The 12817-nt window shown below is 47.2% G+C and overlaps 1 protein-coding gene across 1 annotated transcript in view; it reads left to right on the top strand.

Moving 5' to 3' along the window:
• Positions 1-9924: 9924 nt before the first annotated feature.
• LOC107119168 (potassium voltage-gated channel subfamily C member 1-like) overlaps positions 9925-12817 on the top strand; it is an 11501-nt gene continuing 8608 nt past the window's right edge. The window contains exon 1 of the mRNA XM_015421621.1: positions 9925-9986. The gene's annotated coding sequence lies outside the window, so the exon portion shown is untranslated. The remainder of the gene's footprint in view (positions 9987-12817) is intronic.

Below are 12817 nucleotides of genomic sequence, written 5' to 3'. Positions count from 1 at the left end.
AGTGGGTTTGTTAGTGTTTTCAAAAAAGTTTTGTTTTGCAAAATATAATTTCTTTGCTATCTCCTCTTTCAATAAATAATTCATCTGATATTGTAACATTTTTAGTCTTCTTTTTGCTCCATCATTATTTACTTTAGACATCATAATATTCTCTTGTAGATTTGTTTTTTTCAGGTTCTCAAACCTTTATTTCCTTTGCCTATTTACTTTTGCTGCTTCTTGAATTAATAATCCCCTAGAAAATGCTTTCATTGCATCCCATATCACCTTTAATGATGTATCTTGTTTTTTATTTTCTTTGAAAAAGACTGTTAATTCTTCCTTCATTTTGTTTACAAAGTTATTGTTTCTTAAGATTCTTAAGTTCATGGTCCATCTGCTTCTCTTCCCAGTTGTTTGCAACTCCAAATAAACTGGTTTATGATCTGAATATGTTCCTGCCTGTATTTCTGCCTCTAGCAGATCCTTAACCATTACTGTTGAAATCCATATCATGTCTATTTGGGACCATGAATCATGTCTAGCTGAATAATATGTAAATTGTTTCGTAGAGTAATTCCTTATTCTCCAAGCATCTACCAAATTTAGTTCAGTCAATAAGTGTTCTAAGTTTTTTTGGCATTTCTGTGCTTCTTTTCTTCTTCTTCCCTCCTGTCTGTTTGTCCTTTTCCTCATCAGAGATTGTATTAAAGTCTCCCAATAAACAAATATTTTGACAGTCCTGTCCAACAATAAGTTCATAGAGTTCCTTATAAAATTTCTCTTGATCTTGATTTGGTGCATAGATATTAACTACCAAAATCTTTTTCTCTTGATTTTGGATTTCCACCATCAAAATTCTCCCATCATCTGAAGCATAAACTTTTTCAGGGAATAGGTTTTTTTAAACTATTATTGCCACTCCCCTCTTCTTTTCCCTCTTATCTGAAGCTGTAAATGTTTTCCCTAATTTTTATTTAGCAAATATTTCTCATCTTTTTCATAAATATGTGTTTCTTGTAAACAAATTATGTCCAATTTCTGTTTACCTAATTGGTGAAAAATCCTTCTTCTTTTTTGTGGCCCATTCAATCTGTTTACATTTACAGAGAGTATTCTAATTCTCCCTTTATCCATTGTTCTTACCATTCTGTTGGTGCTTTTTCACCTTTGTCCAATATCGCGTTCCAATCGGAGATTTCCTTCGGACAACATGACTTCTCTACTCTTTGGGATTAAAGTTGGCTTCAGCTCCTACCGCCTGTAGATCCTCTTCTTTTCTCTCCCCTTCCTCCTCTTCTTCTTCTTCCTCCTCTTCTTCCATTCCAGGTTCTTCCCCATATTTTCCTAGAAAATCTTCCGCTTTAAAAATAGATGTAATTCAGTATCTTTTCTCTTGATAGGTAAAGCCCATGCCCTCTGGAAATAACCATCTGTATTGAATGTCATTTTTCTTCAGCAACCATATTAATTTAACATATTCTCTTCTTTTTTCCCTAACCCTTCAGGACTTGTATTTCAGTTTCATCTTTCACTAATGGTTTCGCATTTACTTCCTTCAGTACTTTGTCCCTTACCATTCTCTTATAGAAACGTACTTGTATTTCCCATGGAACTTTCATTCGTCTTGCATAGGATGAATTCATTCTAAATACTTGATCAAACTCTTTTTCCACTTCCTCTTTTTCCATGTCCATATAATCTGCCAGTAATTTGGCCATCTTTTCTGACAAGACTTCCTCTTTTTCCTCTGGAATGTTCTGGAATCTTAACACATATGCCACTTTTTCCATCTGTAATCGTATAAGCTCTTGTTCGTATTCCCATTGTTTATCTTCCATCCTTCTTGTGTCCTCTTCCACCACTTTCATCTTCTTCCCTGTCTTCTCGTTGTTTTTCTTCAGCTCTGCTATGTCCTTTGAGTTTTCCGCCACCTGTTTTTAAATAGCTTGCATACTATTTGTAAATTGCTCAGTTATCTGTGTTATTTGTCTTAAAGTTTGATCCATTTGAGCTTTGATGGGATCGATTGCCTCAATCACCATGCTCTGCATTTCTCTTTGGACTGGCATTGCTAATTTACTAACAGTCACACACACACTGTTCCTGGTGAAGATTGTGTATTCTTGGCAGTGTGCACAGTTTTAACAGATGACATTTTGCTGATTGTTCTCTGAGCTTTATACAAATTCTGACCAATTTTGCTTTTGTCTCTTTGTTTATTGTTTTTCTCATCTGGCTGATTTCCCAGACTCTGTTATCTCCGTGTTATGGTTTAAGCCCAGTTCTGGTTCACTGCCCAGTGCTGGAGAGTCGCCAGTATCCCTTGGCCACACACCTAGACTTTGTTATTATTTGTTCAAGGTCACCATCTTCCCAGCTGCTCCATACACATTCATGCTCTGTTGGGGGGGGGGAGTCAGTGTTAAAACCATCAATAGTCAAATATAGTCAATTATGGACATAGCAAGCACTTTCCCGGTCGGCTCTACCATTTCACCCCACTAATTATAATGGGCCTCCTGCCCCCCTCCTGCTGGAGGGAAAAATTGAGTTCGATGAAATTTTGTGGGGGCTTGCTAGCTCTTTATACATCCACAAATCTCTCTTTAAATTTCCCTTGTGCTTCTATTAGCAGTTCGATGGTATTTTTCCCCAGCCGTTCCGTTTCCCCTCTACTTTGCCAAAACACATCTCAAGTTGGAAATTTCTCCCTTTCTCTTCTGGCCAGTTAAGTAGAATTGGGGAGATTTTTCCAGGAGCGGGAGGGCACAGCGCTTGCAGTCGCTTGAGAGCTGAGCTCTGGGCGATTGATCGTATCTTCAGACTTAAAGGGTCTCTGAACAATCAGAGACCACCCCACACTCCAGGGAAGGAGTAGTGGGAGGCAGGGGGCTTGAGCTGAGGTCCTAGAGAGAAGGCAACTCACTGGGAGACCTGATTAGCTTGCTCTGAAGCAAGCCAGAGGAGAAGCTCACTGAGGTGGGCAGAGCTGTGCTGCTGTGATCAAGAGGCTGACAGGCGAATTTTAAATTGAGCACAGAAACGTGAGTGAAAGAAACTGCTCTGAGTTCTCAAAGTAAAGACTGTTGTATTTGAGTCCCAAGTATTGACTGGAGCCAGGACTCTGTAATCAGCTGGTAATTAATGACAAGGGGAACGGGCTTTTAAGGCCACTCTCTTCACTATCCAATTCATGCTGGCAACTGATCGCATGATTGAATCGCTGCACCTTGGACCTTGCATCCTGTTTCCTGGCTCTCCATTTGACTCCCTCGGCTATTGACTCTGGACTGCGTGACATCGTTCTTTTGGCTCCCTGACCCTGGAATGCGTAACCTGACTCTGGACAACAGCTTTCGGCTTTACACCTCTAACTGCAAATCTCCGGTAAACCTTAGACTGTGCAAGTGACCTAATACTTTGGACTGTGCTTTTGTTTCTCTGCCTCTCTGGTGCCCTGACCTCTGCCTGTGTTTTTGGATACTCTGTGCCCTGCCTAGCCCGCTTGCCAGGGCAATCATGACAGTATACACATCTACCAAGATGAAGAAATTTTGTCCCTGGAAGGGGCCTGCAAAGTCCAAGTGGAGCCTGAAGCAAGACTTGTGGGAGGATTCCCATGTCTGCACCGGGGCCCAAGGTAGCTCCGGCCTAGACTCCTGGCATATCTGGCATTGATTCACCCGGTCCTCGATGTCCCCGTCCACTCCTGGCCACCACATGTGCCGTGTACATTTCATGTAGTGCCGTGACTACTTGCTGGTGGAGTGGGGCGGGTACTACCACTCAGCTTCCCCACAGCAGACAGCCCTTGTGGGGCCGAGAAGACCGCAATCTCTGGGCCCAACAGGCCGGTGGGCCACCCCCTCTCCACCCAGTTCAAGACATGGGTGAGGGTGTGGTCCCGGGCAGTGTGGCGAGACACCTCAGCTCTCCAGAGCAACGTGGTGAGCTGGATCCAGGTCTGGATTGCAGGAAGGCAGCAGAAGGCGGCTGAGGGCATCCATGTGGCCCATTACTTTACCGGGACGGTGGAAAAGTGCATATTGGTACCCAGCCAGGAAAATGGACCAGCTGAGCACCCGGGGGAAGAGCACCTGTGGGGTCTGGTGGTCCGGGGTGAGCAGACCCAGGAGAGGTTTGTGATCAGTTACTACAGTGAAGGGCTGGCTGTAGAGGTAATCATGGAACTTCTTTACCCCTGCCACGATTGCCAGGCCCTCCTTGTCTATTTGAGAATAGTTATGCTCAGCCGGGGAGAGAGTCCATGAATAATATGCGATGGGAACCTCTCAGCCATTGGCAAGCCGGTGTCCCAGGACCCCCACCCCACCCCATACAGCGAGGCATCACAAGCCAGGACCACGGGGAGGGACTCGTCGAAATGGATGATGACCGCATTAGAGGTCAGAAATTCCTTTACGGCTCAGAAACCTGAGGCGTTCTTGGGACCCCAGACCCACGGAGCGTTTTTGTCCAAAAGGTGGTGCAGGGGTTCCGTGACGGCGGCTTGGTGGGGCAAGAAGGAACGGTAAGAATTTAAAAGTCTGAGAAAAGTTTGGAGTTCAGCTTTCAAGGAGGCGTGGATCTTGTCTTCTGTGGGGTGTATGCCTTCTGCATCGACCGCAAACACCAAGAACTCCACTCTTGGTACCCCCAATAGGCATTTCTCATGCATTACCTTGAGGCCGGCGTCACTGAAGCATTGCAGGACAACCCTCAGTCAGGCTGCGAAGGTCTCAGCATTGGGAGTCATGATCAAAACATGGTCAAAAAACGGCTGGACCCCGGGGATACCTTCTTCTTCTTTTTGGGCCCTCCGAAGGGGAATTATTATTATTATTTGCATTTTCTACACACTACAATTATGGGATGGGGGAAGGAATACTAATACCCTCACAGTATAACTATGGGTGATGGGTAAAGGAGATCTAATACATCTAACTACTTGAAAGGGGAAGGAATACTGCTATTCTAATCTATTTGATCTACTGGATTTGGGGAAAGGGAAAAGTCTAATACATATCACGATCTGAGTAGTTGAAAAAATAATGCTTTTTAACCTAATATTACATGTTTTATCAAGATTTGGTTCAATTATGATAGTACACATTTAATAGCTTAAAACAATTACTGCCTTTAGTACTATTGTCTTAGTTCTAGAGTCTTTTCTTCTTGCATTTCTTCGTTTTCTGGAGTTTGGGGGCGGCTTCTCCTTTCTCCGATTCAGATTATTCTGATGACGTGGAATTTTGGCTTGTTGAATCCTGTGAGTAGGATTCTTCTTTTTCCTCTTCTTCCTCCCCATCCAGTTTTAACTTCTTTTCCTTATGCTTCTTTTTTGTGTTGGATGTTCGATCCATAATTTTTTCCACTTTTGGAACAGAGGCAATTTTATATTTTTTGTCCTGGTAATTGAAGCTTAACCCTTCTGGGAATAGCCATTTATATGGTATTCCCTTTTTTTTGCAGAGTGAGAGTAAACATCATGTAGAGTCTCCTCCATTTTCTAACTTTGAAAGGGATATCTTTCAAAAAATTACGTCTTCATTCTTGATTTTTAAGGATTTCCCCATTGTTGACTTTAGCACCAGTTCTCTGGTAGAGCGTTTCATGAATTTTAGGTAGGTTTCCCCCGGGAGTTTGTTTTTTATGAAGTCCGGATAAGTCCTATAAGGCACATCCATTTCTTTTATTAAATCTTCTTGTTTATAAACCATTAATGGGGCCAAGGCAACTGCAAAAAGTTCTTTTAAATCCTCGTTCTTCTCTTCAGGGATCCCATGGAAACGTAAAACGTACATGGATCTTTCCACCTGGAGCTGTATCAGTTGTGTTTTATCAAAGGATCTTTCCTTCTCTGCTTCATCCACTCTTTTGTTAATGCTCTCAGTCCATTTTTCCATCTTTTTCAACATTTTCTCAGTTGCTGAGGTTCTTTTATCCATTTGATTCAGTTGTTTTTGGACAACTTAGTGTTGAGGTTAGTCATCTGATCCATTAGGGGGCGCAGTGCATTTGCTAACAGTGAAGAGAAGTCTGTAGTTACTTCCTGGTTCTGGGAGGCAGTCGTTGGTATGTTATTTCCGGTCACCAGGTTTTTTCCGGTGCCCTCCATTCTCTCCCAGCCATAATATCAACATGAAGTAAGTTTTCCAAAACAAGACAAAAGTTATGCAATTTAGTCCTGCTTTGTATACTTTAGCAGTTTTTGCATTCACTTAACTTCTTATGTGTTTATTTTAGTTCAAAGTCTTTTTATTTCCGATTTAAAACTGTTTTTAAAGTTTACTCAAAAGAGGGGGGGGTGCTTGAATTCCTCTCCCCCAGCGCTTCAAACTTAAGCGCTTCCAATTACTACGAAGGTTCAGTTCACTTTTTTCACCTGAGCTTTGTTTAACTCACAGTTTGGAGCCTTGGAGATCTTTTGGAAGCATTTTAAAAGTTTGATCGTGATTGCTTGCTCCAGCAGTCGTCTCTGGGCACCATACTGGCTCTGTGGCGACAGTACCTTTCGGGGAAGAAGTTGAGCCTCAATTCCTTGGCTGTCACCTTGGAAGAGGCTCTCCTCACCTCCCCAGGCTGGGGGTCTTCTACAGAGACCCCGGGGAGGTCCGGGACGAACTCGGACCCCTCCCATCAGCCGGGTCTTGGCACCTCTCCATAAGAGCAAGACAAGATGTGTCCGAGCATCGAAACACTTAAACCGGAAGTCCGACCCCGGGGATACCTTTGAGCAAACAGTCCATTAGGTTTTGGAAGATCCCCGGGGCTACACTGACCCTGAACTGCAGCCACCAGACATGGAACACCCCCCTGTAGGTCACTATAGTTTGGGCCTCCAAGGTGGCATCGTCCACTGGCAGCTGCTGATATGCCTGCGCCAAATCTAGTTTTCCACAGACTTTCGCACCGGCCAAGGATGCGAGGACATGGATGACAATGGGGAACGGATATGCATGATCCTGGAGTGCTTTATTAATCATGCATTTGTAGTCCATGCATATCCGGACGTCCCCATTGGGCTTTACCAGGGTGACAATAGGTGTTTTCCACCGTGCATGTGGTACCGGTTCTAGGACCCCCTGTTCCACCAGGCGATCGAGTTCAATGTCTATTTTAGGTCGTAGGGTGAAGGGGGACCGTCTGGCCTTCATTTGGATGGGCCATACTGCGGGGTCGAGATCGAGACAGACCAGAGGGCCAGTGTCACAAGCATCCCATCAAATACGGCCGGGAACTCATTGCACACAATGTTAAAGTCCTGTGGCCACACGTGGTTTACCCCGGTCACCCTGAATCCCAGGGGTCCAAACCATGACAGTCCTAGCAGGCTGGTGAGTCAGACTTTCACTACCAGCAAGTCTAGTAGTCCGTTAAAGTCCTTATACTGGACTCTGAATTTGCCCCACCCCTTGACAGCCACTGGGTTTTTCTGGAAGTCCCGTAAGGTGAGGCCAGCCGGTTTCTCTAGGAGGGGTCCCCCCGGGGACAGATTCTCCTAAGCATCTCCGCCGAGATGATGAAGAAGGAAGAGCCCATTTCCAACTACATCTCGCATGGGGACCCCTCGATCATTACCCAGACATTAATTTTGTTAGGGGCGTCCTGTGGCAAATTCATTACCTGATGTTGGTGGTTTGAGATCGTCGTATGGAGCTCTGCCCTGTCCTGGTGGTGTATTGTCATCCATCATTGGGACCCTCAGGAGTGGCATATCTGTGTGGCGTGTCCAGCCTTGCCACAGGTTCTGCAGATCGCGTTCCAGAAACAGCACAAATGGTGTTCATGTGCTTCCCCACAGCTGGCACACGGCGTTTGGAGCCTGTGAAGTAGCTGCTGGTGGCCGGCAGTCATCCCAGCGGGCTGGACGGCGTACCTGTAGAATCTCCTTCCCGTCTGAGGCATCTGATGCCGGGGAGTCTGAAGTCTGGTGTGCGGAGGGTGCCTGGCGATCCCATTGGGCTTTTTCAAAAGCAGTGGCCGCTCGAAGTGCCTTGTCCAATGTGATGTCATCAAAGCCGACAAGCTTCCTGCAGAGCTTCTGGTCTCGGATGCCCCAGATGAACTGGTTCAACAGGGCATCCTCAATGGCAGGAAACTCGCAATGAATCACCAGTCTGTGGATGTCAACCATGAAGTCTGTGGCCGATTCTCCCAACCTTTGATTTCGCGCAAAAAAGTCCATGCGCATCGCTATTTTGGATGGTTTAGGCGCAAAATGGTCGGTTAAAGTCTTTACCAGTTCCTCGTAGGTGGCTGCTTCCAGAGTCTTGGGCATGATTAGACTCTGGACCAGGCGGATTGTGCTGATCCCACACGTGCTTAGCAGCCATGCTTTCTTCTTACTGGCATCGGTCATCCCTTGGACCTCGAAGAAGTACTTTAGTTGTTCGACCCAGGCTTCCCACAGCTCGGGGTGGGATGGATCGAAGACAGTGATAACTGGAGGAGCGATGTGGGGCACAATAAGCTGTCTCACGGCGCAGTGCAATGCTCGGTGCAGACTGCGGAGTCGGATGCATGGTCAGGCATGCTCACGGGATCCCACCTTCGTCGCCAGTGTAAAGTACTGGGTCCAGACATGTAGATAGTGAATCAGCTCATACTTTTATTATAGGCAAGAGAAACTAGAATGGACAAGCTGGGCCGGAGGCCTGCTTAAATGTCCATTCCATACCACATCCAACACACCCACACACCCGTGATTGGTTTATTTACATAGTGCCCATTCCCATAGGTACACACAAGGATCTGAACTGACCGATTGGCCCGTTCTCGGATCCTCTCTGGCTATTGTTTGGAGAGAGCGAAGCTTGGTTGGTTCACAGCCATAGTTAGTATACGACACCAGTCATGGCCTTTTCTGTTTACCTACCCCACTGGGCTCATTTTCTCGCCCTCAACAACCCATTAGGTGAGTGAGTTCCAATCCGAGGTGTGAGGGCTGAGACCGGGCCGGGGACCAGGATTCCATGCCAGCAGTCCAAGGGGCAAGGGAGGAAGGCAAGAAACGCCGAGACAAGCTGTGTGTGTGCTGGGCCCCAAAGAAGTGACCTCAGATGAGGAGGGACAATGCCTCTAAGCAGATGCTGTTGCCTTCTGCTGCCTGTCCTGTGGTGCAGACGGGAAGGCCTGGACAGGCAGAAGTCCCCTTTCCCAGCCACCCCAGGCACAAAGCTGCCTGGTGGGTAAAATTTGAAGCTGGCACAGCCAAGCCTGCTAGTCTTGGCTGTGCCAGCTTCAAATTTTTCTCACCAGCTGGGAGGGAAAGTGCACCATGCCAGGATGACAGGTGCCAAGTTGGCAGGACCGGTTCTTCCACCTGACGGGCTATCTGGGAAAACAGCCAATATTTGCCTTCTGTCCCAGGCTCTTTCCCCGCTCCAAAATTCTTGATGGGTATAGCAGTTGGGGGCTTGGTGTCATCTTGACATAACTAGAAGGAGGATGTGAAATGCTGTTGTTCCAACAAAATCCCGCCCCCCCCCCCAATGTTGGACTGTGACTGATAGATATGGAAAAGAAGGCTGCAGAGAGGGTGATTCTGGTGCATCGTCTCTAACATTAGGCTGAAGGACAGGAAGGTAAGGCACTGTGCTCTTTCTCTCCTTCTCTTGCTCAACATTCTTGTGGTGCTGTCCTGCCAAGAACATCAGAACCCTGCATATTTCCAGCACAATACTGTCCTTTCAGGCTGTAACAGGAACAGTGGGAGACAGAGGCAGAATATGCTGTCCAAGACACATCTGGTTTGTCATTTCCCATTATGCCTGAGTGCTGTTCCCTGGAATTTGGTAATGGACTGCTGATAGAAGAAGGGGGAGCTCAGTGGGGTGGGGAGTCTCATGGCCTAACTATTAAGAGGCTGGCTGGCTTTTCTGGCATCCCAAAGCCACAAGCTTGGACGTTGGCCACAGAACGTCTTGTTTTTCCTGAGCTTGCTTCTTCTCTTGTTGGATACGTCCCTTGTTGGTCCTCCAAAATTGTCTGACAAAGCAAAGGTAAGAATCAAGCCCCCTTACTTCCTGGGGGTGGGTGGGGTCAGTGTGCACAGGACAGAGCTGAGGGGACAGAGACAAAGGGACAGAGAGAGGAGAGCCCGGGGGGGGGGGGAGCATGGAGGAGAAGGCCAACATCTCCACTGGCAGGAAGGGAGCCAAGCAACAGTCCTTGCAGCAAATGAACAGAGTGGCTATAGTGGCGGCGGTGGAGGTGGAGGTGGGGAGTCAGAAAAGGATGGAATAATCCCGTGTTTGTATCTGTGAGAAAGGACAACTTAAGTCTATCCCATTTGCTTCCCCCTGAAGACCTGTCTTGCAAAGCAAGAAATTGTTTGTTATCTCAGGGATTGGATGTGATGGTTTCTATTTCGGCACAACTGAACTTTTGTTATGTAATAGCAGTACTGTTGCCAACAGGCCTGGAGAAACATGTTCTGTTGTTTTAACAGAGGCTTAATTTGTGGAAGTAGGCAGTCAAAGCATTTCACGGCAGGGAAGTAAATAGCATTGCCTGGTAAAGAACACCCCTTTCAGCTTCTGTTGCAGGGACGGAATATGAGGGTGATTTGCCTTGGCTGCCTGTAAAGTTAGGATCTGTTTTGCAAAGTTTATTTATTTATTTATTTATTTATTTATTTATTTATTACTTCGATTTGATATACCGCCCTAACCCCCGTGGGGGTCTCTGGGCGGTTACCATTTATGGTAACTAAATGTGAATTTGTCTACTGCAATGAGACCTTGTTTGTAATGCAAATTTTAAAATATCTTTATACCTGCTACTGAGTTGCATGTTCATGTTGGAATGGCAGGGACTTCTGGCTAATGCAATAGGACCACTGCAGACACTCCTGTTACACAGCAAGCAGAACTAACAGGGGACACAAATCACTGTCATCCTAGGTGGGCAGCCCTGTTAGTTTGGAGCAGCAAAAGAAAACAGGCATTGAGGCTAACTGCTCTCCAGACCTGGCTAGAAGCCAGGTACGAGTTTCAATAATAGACAGGCAGTTTTCGGGTTTCTTTTTTTCTGAGGAGCCTCAAAACTTCATTTTAAAGACTGTGACATTTCTGACAATCCAGTGCAGAGATTCCTAAAGTTTGGGTTCCTGGGAACAGAACAAGCAGCTGATTAAATATAGAGAGGGAAGACTGGAAATATTTGATGGTTTTCAGAAAAAATTGGCAATGGTTTGTAATTTTTTAAAAATGCAAAAACAATTTGAAGTGATCACTACTGGATAATTTAGTTAAATTAGGCAACTCAGAAATCTAGTTTAAAGGTATCACTTCTTAAGATTACTCCTCGCTGTCTCTGGGATGGGCATCTTGAAGGGAGACGGGTGTCATTCTGTCTTGGTCTGGCCTTTCTCTTCTTGATGATTCTGGTGCCTGATCTGGAATCGAAATTACTTTCAGGGTGTCGTCAGGGCAGGGCAGCTGGCGGGGCCCAGGGTTTTGAGCAGGGTGTGCTGCTACCAAGGCCCCCAACCCCAGGTGAACAGGGAAGGACGTGCAGGGGGTGTGTAATGGTGGCTGTCCTGGCAGGCACTGTGGTGGTATTCCCACCTGCACAGCACCGTCACAGAAGGAGCATACAGCCCGCATGAAGGCTCAAAAATGGGCCGGGGAAGGAAGGACACATGGTCAGGTCAGGGTGTGGGTGGGCTAGAAGGAAGGCATGAGCAGGGGTCCTGGTGGTTGTCCGGTGAGGAAAGGGAAGGGGGCCTGGGCACTCTTTGCCCAGGGCCCTCCTAGGCCTGGAACCATCCCTGGTTGCCATCTTCTTGCCTGAAGAAAGTTGCCCACGTGTTGCTGCTGGGCCTCCAATCTTGTCCTCCACTGCTCCTTGCAGCCACTCTGAAAAGTACGCAGACGGATGAGTGATTTCAGCTTAGCGTACTTTATTAGATCAGGAACAAGACAACTTTAGCCGGCTCGCAGGCCAGCTTATATGTCCCTTGGAACGGCCACCCATAACACCCCCCCACTTCCCAATAGGTTATTTACAGTGGCCGAGAGTTCCATAGGCTCTCGGCCGGGAACCTAGCCCACTGATTGGCGCGGGCTAGGATCCGCATAGTCCATTGTCTCTTTGAGCGAAGCTCGTCGTTTGCGCTGGACTGCGTGGAGCCCAAGCTGGCCACACGGTCTGAACTGGATACATTACACCCCAACCCCCTTGGTCTGAAATACACCCACAGACAAAGTCCTTCAAATGGGCTGGTAACTTTGTGGTGCGGTAGAGCGGTGAAGTTCGGGAACTGTTGCAGTCTCCATCCCTGGAGCCCTCGGAGGTGAGCTGACCGGGACAGGCGCTGAGGGGGCGCTGCTGGCATCCCCTGTGCCGCTGAGAGAGGTGCCTCGGGTCCAACCGAGGGTAGAGGCAGGTGTTCGATTGCAGGCGGTTGTGGAAGGGCTGAGGTATCCGAGGCCTCCGCAATGTCCAAGTCCTCGGGTTCCAATGGCATCTTCCGGCGGCGTAACTGGTCAATGTGCCGGTGTAGTATCTGCCCGTCTTCACAAGAAACCTCGTACGATCTTGGACCTTTAATTCATACTACTCGCACCGGAATCCAGGCTGGTCCCCGGGTGTAGTTCTTGGTGTACATGGGATTCTCTGGGAAGAATCCCCTGGCTGCCTTGTGTGTCTCCGTGGCTGGTGCCTCTGCAGAGGCCTGGTCGGGGTGCAGGTAATCCAGCCGGGTTGTCAGGCGGCGGCCGAGAAGTAGCTCTGCCGGACTGCGCCCCGTAGTGGTGTGGGGTGTAGTTTGCTGGCTGAAAAGGAAAGCAGCCAGTTTATAGTCCCAGTCTGAGGAGTCCAAGCAGCG

Source organism: Gekko japonicus, unplaced genomic scaffold (genome assembly GCF_001447785.1).
Source record: "Gekko japonicus isolate JY-2015 unplaced genomic scaffold, Gekko_japonicus_V1.1 scaffold1699, whole genome shotgun sequence".
In the NCBI taxonomy this organism is placed as follows: Eukaryota; Metazoa; Chordata; class Lepidosauria; order Squamata; family Gekkonidae; genus Gekko; species Gekko japonicus.
The sequence above is the reverse complement of the archived record's forward strand: the minus strand, read 5'-3'. Positions and strand labels throughout refer to the sequence as shown.